Below are 11,328 nucleotides of genomic sequence, written 5' to 3'. Positions count from 1 at the left end.
CCGACGATAAGTTTTTAATAATATAATAACCGGACTTAAAAATCTATCGACACGGATTAATGTTGGTACTCTCTGATGAATTTAGTTATGCTAATATGTCATCATATCTTTTATTTATTTTTTTTGAAATAATCACGTTACTGATATCATTTATACTAGTAGTTCATATATTTACTCTAGAAGTGTAATTATTATGACTTAATATATCTAGTTTTAGTAATTATCTCCTCAATATATTTTAATAATCAAGGACGATGATTAACCATTCTCGGAATTTGGGCTGTGCTAATTCAAGCCACCTCCTACATGCCTCCTTTCTTCGTGTTTGAGCTTCAGAATTACTTTTCGCTTTCATTCTTTTTACGCATGTAATATTGTGAGGGAGAACGAGAGAGAAAAGTCGAAGCTCCATAATTGGTGAGTTTCTGAGGATCGGTCCTTTAGTTCTAAAACTCTTTAACGAAAATTTTAAACCGATTAAAATATTCACCTCTCTTTCCTCTACGTAACCATATCAAATTTGCTAAGGAGCTTGCGTAGAATTTCAAGGAGCGAGAACCCGTTAACTTCAGGGTGAGAAAGGAGGGACGTGAGTTAAAGATTACCTGGAAGCAATCGATTTTTGAGAGTTGAAACTAAGGGATAAGGTTCGGTAAATTTATTGCGAATTGATTGTGTTTTGATGCTTGGTTGATGATTGAATTGTTTGATATATGAAATCATATTTACTTGATGTTTTAATATCTCATGAAAACACAAAAATATTTAGGCGATGGACACCCTCCCTGGAAAAAATACATGGGTGCTGGGCACCCAACTATAAACAAATCGAGGGCGTTGGGTGTCCACTTTTGAAGACATGGGCGATGGGCACCCCTTCGAGGAACCTTGGGTGCTGGGTGCCCCATCATACATATATTTTGGGTATTGGGTGCCCCATTAGTTAATCCTGAAGGCGCTGGGCACCAAAAGTTGACGTTAGGCTCCTGCGACATATTTATACTTTTTGCGTTTCGAAGACGTTGGGCATCACATGTGGGCGCTATGCACCATGCCTTGTGTATAATAGAATTAGAATTGGGATTTTGAAATAATTAAGGGAAGTATAATTGATTAAAGTTACAGAGGTAAAACGTAACTAATTTAAATGCTGAGAAATTAGTATGATTAGTAAAAGCTGGATAGTTAAAGTATAATTAACAAAAGCTTATGGATTAACTTATAATTAACTAAATTCTGAGATTAAACGTAATATGTAAGTGTAATATTTAAAAATTAAATGATATATTAAAAAAATTAAGTAAAGGTCGAGGTAAGTAACATCACGTTTAAGAATATAATGGTAACTATAGCAAAAGACATAGAAAGATAATTTAATAACCTAAACTCTAGGGACTTATTCATAAAACACTTAGGGAAATACTTGAGAAGAGAGTTATGTTTGGTTATAGAACTGAGGAAGATTAAGGGTGTTTATTGAAAACATTAATACAAAAGAAAAGAGAATTGAGACTTATAAAGTGAATTATTAAACCCTAAAGAAATGACAAAAACGGAATCTATAAGTCGGGGGGTCGCTTATGGAGACAGGTAATTATTATTTAGGCCTTCGAATTGAGTATAAGGACGGGAACGCCCATGGATTTGAGTTGATTTCCAGATATACTTGATGTGGAATTTTTTAAAATCACAACTTGACAAATACACCGAATCATATCAAGTAATATTACGGTGAGTGAGTTATCGTTTCCATGAGGATTAAAGGACTAAGAAACAATGATTAATTGATTATTCTAATTAGACAAATCAAGAAACAGAGGAATGAATGAGGAATTAAAGCAACGTGTAAACATGGGACAATAAAAGTAGCAAATAGTGAGTGTAACGATAATGATGGTGAGAATGTTAAGGCTTCAGAGATATTCACTCTTTAGGAAAATAATCCTTGTGTTCACTTAATTGAGGCATGCAGAGATCAATCACGACAAATCATAAATAATCAAATTCCAATCCCTTGGTAATTCAATTTCTCTTTAACCTAATTAATCGCTAATTCCTTAGTCAATTATTTAAGAAAAGAGATGAAACACAAATCTAATTTATTTTCAAATAAGATTCAAGAATAGTCCTTAAGTTGAATTATGTCTCACTTATCCAAACTAGTCCTAAACAATTGAAACTTACAAGAAAGAATGATTTCCAAAACTTTTCTAATCCGAATTTTATGTCACTTATTCAAACTAGAGCAATTGAGAATTTTATGTCATTTATTCAAATTAGAGCAATTGAGAATCATAAAGTATTGTACACTCTTTGAAACACTATTCCTAATTAAATCAAAAAGTTGTGAGAAAGAATTTTCAAGCTAATTCCAACATTACTTTTTCCAAAATAATATTTAGATTTCAAAACAGAGTTATAATATTTTCCAACAATTCTAAATCTTTAGGGATGAAGAACGAAAACTCAATCATGAAATATATCAAAGCATAAACCTCAAATAAAATAAAATACTTAGATTAATAATCTATAATAAGATGAACAGAGTTCCTAACCTTAACAACGGAGATTAGTTGCTCATAGTGGAATGAAAAACAAAACTGTAAAAAGTGTAGTGTGTAACAGGGGGTCAGATCTCCTCCTCTGTTTATGGACAAAGTTATTTAAAACCTAAACAATAACCTAGAATTCAAATTCAAAACTAAATCAAAATAGAATCAAATATAATTTAAATCAAACTTTTTCTTAATGACTCTTAACTAACTAGTAGTCTTCCTTGTAATTGAGATTCAAAACGTGGTGATTCAATTCTTTGGCATCATGAGCTTGGAGATTATGGCTTGTCAACTTGGTGATTGGGCTTGTAGACATGGGCGTCTGGCATGCCCATCATTGGCGTGTGACACGCCACCAAAAAGTCCAGCCTTGGAGCATTCTGTCTTGGTGTGTGGCATGCCCAAGCTTGGCGTGTTGCATGCCCACTTTTGAGTTCAGCCCTGGAGCCTTCGATCTTGGCGTGTGGCACGCCCACCTTTAGCGTGTGGCGCGCCAACTTTTAGTTTGGAAGAGTCTTCGAAGGCGTGTGAAAATAGCACGCGCTTTATGATTGGCGTGTGACACGCCACAAAATTTTGGTCCCTGGGAGTGTCTTCCTTGGCGTGTTGCACACCAGCTTTTGGTTGAGTCCTGGAGGTGCTCTTCTTAAGCGCGTGGCATGCCTAGTATTGGCATGTTGCACGCCCATCTTGTGCTTGTCTTGGAGGTGTTGCTTCGAAGGCGTATGACACGCCAAGGTTGGCGTGTTTGGCAGCTCACTAAAGTTCATTGGAAGTGCTCCTTTAATCTTGGGTTTCTTGTCCTTCTCTTTTTCTTTGTTCTTTGCTAACTTTCTTCTAAAATCTCCTTGCTCTTTTATGGTTCTTTTTCATTCTTGTTCTTGCTCATTTTTACCACTTTCCTACATAAACAAAAGCTCAAAGCAACTTCAAGAAATATTTATTAAAGTACAAAAATCTCAATTAAGAATAAGGAATTCACTAAATTTATTGAAAAAAAATACTAAAAAAATAACTAAAGATGCTCATGCATCAATACTTAGCTAGAGAGTTGTTCTTGTAAGGCATGGTCACTTACAAAGGTTTTGCCCATGTGCTTAATTTGATCTTTGCTATGGAAAGCCTTACTCGGACTGGCTGTTGGGTTATTTCGGGAGCGGATAAAAACCGATACACGAGCTCATGGTCTTCACTAGGATAAGACATATATTATACTTGTTTGTTGCATATTTTTCTGATGTACATTCTGTATGTGTGTGTGCTTTCTTATTGTTTATTATTTTCTTATATTTTCTATTATTCTATTATTTCCTGTATTTTATGTTCAAGTACCATTTTGTGGTAATAAGGAATTAATGACCGTTTGGGTGAGAGAAACGGTAACAACAATGATAACAGCGACTTGATTATGCTACATAACGATAGGCCTATAGCCTTAGCTGCTTTTCTAAAGATGAACCCGCCGAGGTTTAAAGGTACGATTGTTGTTACAAAAGATGACAACTGGTTTCACGCTATCGAGAGATCCCTACGAGCTCAGCATGTTCCAAAGAAATAGTATGTGGTGTTTGCCACTTATATGTCAAAAGGAGAAGCTGAGTATTGGTGGCAAGACATACATCATTTGCTGCAGAAAGATGAGGGTGTGATTCTTTGGGATGTTTTCAAGGAGGAATTTTACAAGAAATATATTCCTAAGACAGTTCATGATGCCAAAGAAATGGAACTGATGCAATTAAGGCAAGAAAGTTTTGTCGGTCACTGAATATACTCGGAAATATGATGATTTGTGTCGTTTCTCTAGAATTTATCAAAGGAACCCAGTAGAATTTGAGGAGTGGAAGTGTCTGAAGTTCAAAGGAGGACTTCGTGAAGATCTGATGAATTCAGTGATTCCATTAGAAATACAGAACTTTGCAAAATTAGTTAACAAGAATAAATTGTTGAAAAAATGTGCAAAAAGGTTGGCAGTGACAAGGATGAATCGCCAAAGGTTTCCATAGAGGAATATTTATCGATATGCAGTTTTACAAAGAATGACTTTTAAGCCAGTCAGAGAACCTCTCCGTAGGAATCAACAAGTTAGGAATTCCCTATTTGTCCTACCATTGGAAACACTAACAGACCAAGACAGGATACTGGTAAGCGACCCCAGCAAGCACAGATGAATCTGGTATGTAGGCACTGCAAAAGGGACTACAGCAACAGGCCTTGCCCATTCGGGTCAGACGTTTGCTATTTGTACAGTGAACCGGGACACAAAACCAGAAATTGCTTGAGGTAGTTTGCTCCGGAGTCAACTGGACCCCAACAGCAAGGGCGAGTGTTTGTTATGAATGTTGAAGATGCTACACATTCAGACTTCCTAATCCAAGGTCAGCATTATGTCAAGACTCGACTCCTAACTGTACTGTATGACTCAGGTGCATCACATTCTTTTATTTATATAACTGTTGCGCATGAGTTGGGATTAGATTTTTCTGAGTCGAGATACAATCTAATTGTTCATACACCCATTTCTCAAAATGCTTTAACTAATCTAGCGTATCGGCAAGTATCTTTTGTTATCAAAGGTAGAACTTTCACATATGACCTAATATATTTCCCCTTGCGTGAATTGGATATTATCTTAGCATTGGACTGGTTATTTAAATATCATATTTTTCTTGATTGCTTTGAAAGAACTGCTATTATTCTGTCTGATGATATGCATGATAGGCCAATTATATATCGAGAATTTTATATAAGTTCTATGAGAGTTACTCATAGAGGGAGTGAATGTGAGGATTACGTTCTATTAGCGGTTAGCTCAAACGATAATGAATAAAGCTTAGAACGAATTCGAGTAGTGAAAGAGTTTACTGACATTTTCTCAGAGGATATACCTGAGTTCCCACCTCAATGAGAGATAGAATTCAGCATCGAATTGGTACTAAGAGCCAGACCAGTTTCTATAGCACCTTATCGGATGTCACCATTAGAACTCGTAGAATTGAAGAAGCAATTGAACGAGTTGTTGGGAAAGAAATTCATCCGTCCGAGTGCATCACCATGGGAGTGTAACACCCTTACTATCAGAATGTCACGCTTCTGGCTGTGCCACTCTGATAGCAAGAAGTATTACGATGAGTTCATATACTTGATAATAAAATAAGAGCCTTTGACTCGAAATCGTATCGCTGTTTTCTTTTTAGTAAAAATGGAAATACTTTTTAACTGAAAATAAATAAACTTATACATATATGCAAAACTTCTTACTCAAGCAACTTACAAATATTATATACATACATGTTATTACAGTCACGACTCCTATCCCTCTTACAAAAAAAATATAATAATAAAGGTGAGGGAAAGTCTATAACAAATGTACGCAAACAAAAACAACATAATTAGGAACTTAACAAAAACTCTACAAGCTTCCTCATCCGTCCTGAAAAGATAAAACTGTAGGGTGATGGTTTTATTGGCTAAGAGAAGAGGGGGGGTTGAATCTTAGCCCCTTTTTTTACTTGATAACACTTGCTGGTCTTTGAAACAACCTCTGGAGACTTTTTGTCTTTTTGTCTCGTAACTAGCCACAAGACTTTTTCTTTTGTCTTGTACCCAGCCACGAGACTTTTCTTTTTGTCTCGTCGATCAGCACGAGATAATTTTCAGTTTTATCTCCTATGCAGCAGAAACAGAAATAGAGTAGAAGAGAGGATCACCAATGATAAAGTCATGAGGATAACCCCTCATGGACTTCCATTCTCTGGGCTTCCGGAGTGGTATTGAGCTTTGATGAGCTTCTGGGGGTCTCACTGTTTCAGTTTCTCGTGCTGGCTCAGGAGACAAAATGGAAATGTCTCCTCCAATCTGACGAGACAAAACTGGACTGGCAGATTCTTCATTTTGAGCAGACTTGGAATTTTCTTTACTTGTTCCAGCTTCCTCACAATCTGAATCATTATCTATCACAGCACTGGAAATTAAATTAGAATCGCAAAAAGTAACATGTATGGATTCCTCTATGGTCCTATGTTCTTTGAGATAAATCCTATAGGCCTTGCTAGTGGTGGAATATCCAACAAACATCCCTTCATAGGATTTTGGATCAAATTTGCCAAGGTTTTCTTTATTGTTAAGTACAAAGCATTTGCATCCAAAAACATGGAAATACTTAAGATTTGGAGGGGTTCCTTTTTATAGCTCATAGGGGGTTTTCTTCAACCCTTTTCTAATAATTGTCCTATTCAAAATGTAACAAGCTGTATTTACAGCTTCAGCCCATAGAAATTTAGGAACCTCATTCTCACAAAGCATGGCCCTAGTCATCTCTTGAAGGCTTCTATTCCTTCTCTCAACCACCCCATTTTGTTGAGGGGTTCTAGGGCATGAAAAGTTATGAGCAATTCCAAAGTCATCATAGAATTTTTCAAAGTCTTGGTTTTCAAATTCTCTTCCGTGATCACTTCTCAAATGGGCAATTTTTAAATCTTTTTCATTCTGAATTTTCTTGCAAAGGGTTAAAAAAAATGAAAAGCATCATTTTTATGAGCAAGAAAAAGTACCTAACAAAATCTAGAGTAATCATATACCACCACAAGACCATAGTGTTTACCTCCTAAACTTTGAGTTCTTGTTGGACCAAAAAGATCAATGTGTAACATCTCTAATGGCCTTTTGGTTGAGATTCCATTTTTTGGTTTAAAAGAGGATTTTACTTGTTTGCCCAATTGGCAAGCATCACAAGTAAGATCCTTATCAAATTTGATATTTGGAATTCCTTTAACCAGATTTTTCTTAACTAGCTTAGAAATTTGGTACATGCTAGCATGACCCAACTTTCTATGCCATAGCCATTTTTCAGATTCAAGAGAAGTAAAACATGTTACATTTTGTTCTTTCAAGTCTTCAAGAGTCAATCCATACACATTATTGCACCTTTTAGCTTCAAATAAAATATCCCCAGATTTTTCACACACAACCAAACACACAAATTTTCTAAAGATAACTTCAAAACCTAGATCACACAATTGGCTTACACTAAGTACATTATGTTTCAAACCATTTACAAGAAGAACATCATTTATACAAGATGAAAAGCTTTTACCAACTTTCCCAACAGCCACTATCTTTCCTTTAGTATCATCACCAAAAGTGACAAATCCTCCATCATACTCATCAAGCTTTATGAAGAAGGTTGTCTTTCCGGTCATATGCCTAGAACATCCGTTGTCCATATACCACATATTCTCCTTCTGTTTGGATGCTAGGCATCCCTACAAAACAAGCTCAAGTGACCTTAGGTATCCAAATTTTCTTGGATCCTTTCACGTTAAACCATCTCTTATGTCCTAAGCCATTATAATAAAAAACAACTTTGTAAACTTTATCACCAATCATCCTCTCACCAAAAAAGCATTGAATGGAAAAGTGTCCATTTCGGTTACATTACAAAACCTTGGAGTTGCCGTTTTGTTAAAGCTTGTTGGGTTTTGAAATCTTGTATCATTTGAAGATGAAGCAATGTTTTCAAAATGAGGTTTCTCAACAGATTTATAGAACCCCAAGCCAGCTTTATCATAAAGAGGTTTTTGACTAGCCAATATTTGATTCAGATTTTCAGAACTTTGAGTGAACTTGGCTAAGTCTTCTTTAAGCCTTTTGACCTCTTTAAGCAACTCTTCATTTTCTTTAAAACAGTTTACATATGCAACCACTGAATGGTCACTTTCACAGCTCTTAAGTTGGACTTTTAACTGCTTATTTTCTTCAACAAGATCACAAGCAGTTTCGGCCTCCCTTAGCTTTTCTTTGAGAAATCCATTTTCTGCTTTAAGAATGATGATTTGTTGTTCAAGTTCTTGATTATCCAGCAAAAAGCATCTTATTTTTTCAGAAAGATGATCTATCATAAGATGAAGAGATTCAGTGTTAGGGTTAGGAATGATTACCTGTTCAACATGGTCAGCCATAAGACATGGTTGAGACATGGTTTCGGATTCTTCATCGTCTTCTGAATCATTTTCCAGATCTTCCCATGATGCCATCAGTCCCTTTTTCTTTCCTTTCTTCGGCTTTTCTTCCTTCTTCAACTTAGGGCAGTCGGACTTGAAGTGGCCCGTTTCCTTACAGTTATAACATGTCACCTTGCTGAGATCTTTCCTCTGTTTTCTTGAACTGCCTCCTTTGCCTCTCTCCTTGAACTTCATCATTTTCCTGAATTTTTTGGCAAACAACACAAATTCATTTTCAGAATCACTGGATTCATCATCCAGGGGGTTAGTCACAGATGTAAAAGCAATTCCTTTCTTTTTTGAATCCTTTTTCAAATATGTGTTTTCAAAAGCAAGAAGATTTCCTCTCAAGTCATCATATGTCATGGAATCAAGACCACTACTCTCAGAAATTATTAATGCTTTTGTTTCCCACTCTTTTGTGAGACATCTCAACACTCTTCTCACTAGCACAGATTCAGGATACTTGATTCCCATAGCATCCAAGCCGACAATGATGATGTTGAAGTGCTCAAACAGTTCATCAATGGATTCTCCTTCCTTCATTGCAAACATTTCATACTCTCTATTTAACATATCTATCCTGGTCTTTTTTATAATGGTGGTTCCTTCATGAGTAACTAGAAGTTTGTCCCAGATTTCCTTTGCTGTTGTGCATCGTGATACACGTCGGTACTCCTCGAAGCTGATAGCACAGTTGAGTAAGTTGATGGCCTTGGCATTGAGTTCAACCTTCTTTCTGTCTTCGTCAGTCCAGCTTGCTTCTGGTTTAAGAGAGACAACTCCTTCAGCACTTGTGATGGTTGGATATTGAGGACCCTCCAGGATAATCTTCTAAAGTCTGTAATCCACTGCTTGCACAAAGATCTTCATTCTCTCCTTCCAATAGGTGTAGTTTTTCCCATCGAAAAGAGGAGGTCTGTTGCTTGATTGTCCTTCAGTCAGGTTGTAGGACACCAGATTTGAGCCACTGTTTTCTGCTATCTGGATCTTTTCTCTAAGCTGTAAAGCTTGATCTATTTGAGACAAAGCTCTGATACCAATTGATGGTTTTTAGTGGCTAAGAGAAGGGGGGTTGAATCTTAGCCCCTTTTTTTACTTGATAACACTTGCTGGTCTTTGAAACAACTTCTGGAGACTTTTTGTCTTTTTGTCTCGTAACTAGCCACGAGACTTTTTTCTTTTGTCTCGTACCCAGCCACGAGACTTTTCTTTTTGTCTCGTCGATCAGCACGAGATAATTTTCAGTTTTATCTCCTGTGCAACAGAAGCAGAAATGGAGTAGAAGAGAGAGAAAATTACACCCAGATATATCCTTGTTCAGCTGCTAAGTGCAGTGCAGCCTACATCCAGTCTCCATCACAATGATGATGGAATTTCACTATAATTATTCTTGATTACAAACACCAATTCTCCCTAGGAACTACCCTTCCTATCCGGGACAAGTCCAGAATCTAAACCCAATCCTGAACTTGACTTGGTTACTGCCAAGCTTTCACTGCAAAGTGCTAACCCAACTTGCAAGGGGATTTCCACAGAATCATGAAACACAACACAGATGTACAAAGGACCTCTAAGGACATCTATGGCTTTTTCTTTTAATTTTGCACTCTCTGCCTTTTTCTGCTCTATGGCTTTTTCTTTACAAACCTCACTGTTTGCCCTTTTTCCGTGAGACTCAAGACAGACAAAATTAAACAAAAAAAATTACAAAATGAAAATATTGAAGGAGAAGAACTTCTATTAGCTTAGGTAGTTATGAGAATCCTGTGCTTTGCACTCTCACTCTTTCTCCTTGAATCACACCCTGACTGTTCACTCTTACTTATAGGGAGGAGCCTCCAAGGTTGAAACCAAACAAAACCAAGCTAATCTTCTTCTTCTTCAAAACAGAACTGTTCGGCCAAAGAGAGAGAGAAGAGATAACCCATGCAAAACCCAACATGCAATTACCTCTAATCCTTCCTTGGTCACCATTCTTCATCAATCCGAGCCTTCCATCCTTGCCTTGCTCTCCAAGATGAACTCCTGGCCCTTGATGCTTCATGATGATGATAGCTTTATCTGCTCCAATCTCTGCCTCCTCCATCACATAGCCACTGTAGCTACCTCCTGTGATGGTTGAACAGAATCAGAGACAAGCCATCCCTCTAAGGATCTTCTTCTCTGACCGAAATCTTCTCTTCTATTTTTGGTATGGAGAAGCCAAGATCTCTTCACCAAATCTTACCACAAGTGATGAGAATCTTAGCCACAACATACTTTTAATTTTTTTTTCTTGCCATCATTGTGATGGTCTTATAGCGTGCATCTCCTTCTCTTTGGTGGCTAGCTTTAGCTTCCATGGTTTGCTGTGTAATGACCGAAAGAGAAGAAAGAAAAAATGAGAGAGAAGAAAAGAAAAGCACTTAAGTGATCTTGACAAATTAATTAAAAAATGATTTGCTTTTAGTAAAGCTAGGAAAGAGAGTGAAATGAATTAATTTGTTTCGAAACCCAAGCCTAGAAGCGTGTAGTGCACTTAAGGCTATCACATCATTTCTTCACTTTCTCTTTCCATTTTCCAATGTCTGCATTAAGTGAAATAGAACAAAATTTGAAATCCATCCAAAGATAAGTTTGATTTCCGTGGAATCATGCAAGGATCTCCTTCTCTCTTTTTATCAATTTTGGACTAAGTTAATGGATCTTTTCATCAAAGTTGATTTGGGCTAATTAAGGTCAATTCTGGCCCAATAACAAGAATAATAATTCAGCCACACTTCATTGACTAT

This window comes from Arachis ipaensis, chromosome B09, assembly GCF_000816755.2.
Source record: "Arachis ipaensis cultivar K30076 chromosome B09, Araip1.1, whole genome shotgun sequence".
NCBI classification, from domain to species: domain Eukaryota; kingdom Viridiplantae; phylum Streptophyta; class Magnoliopsida; order Fabales; family Fabaceae; genus Arachis; species Arachis ipaensis.
Note: the sequence above shows the minus strand (reverse complement) of the source record.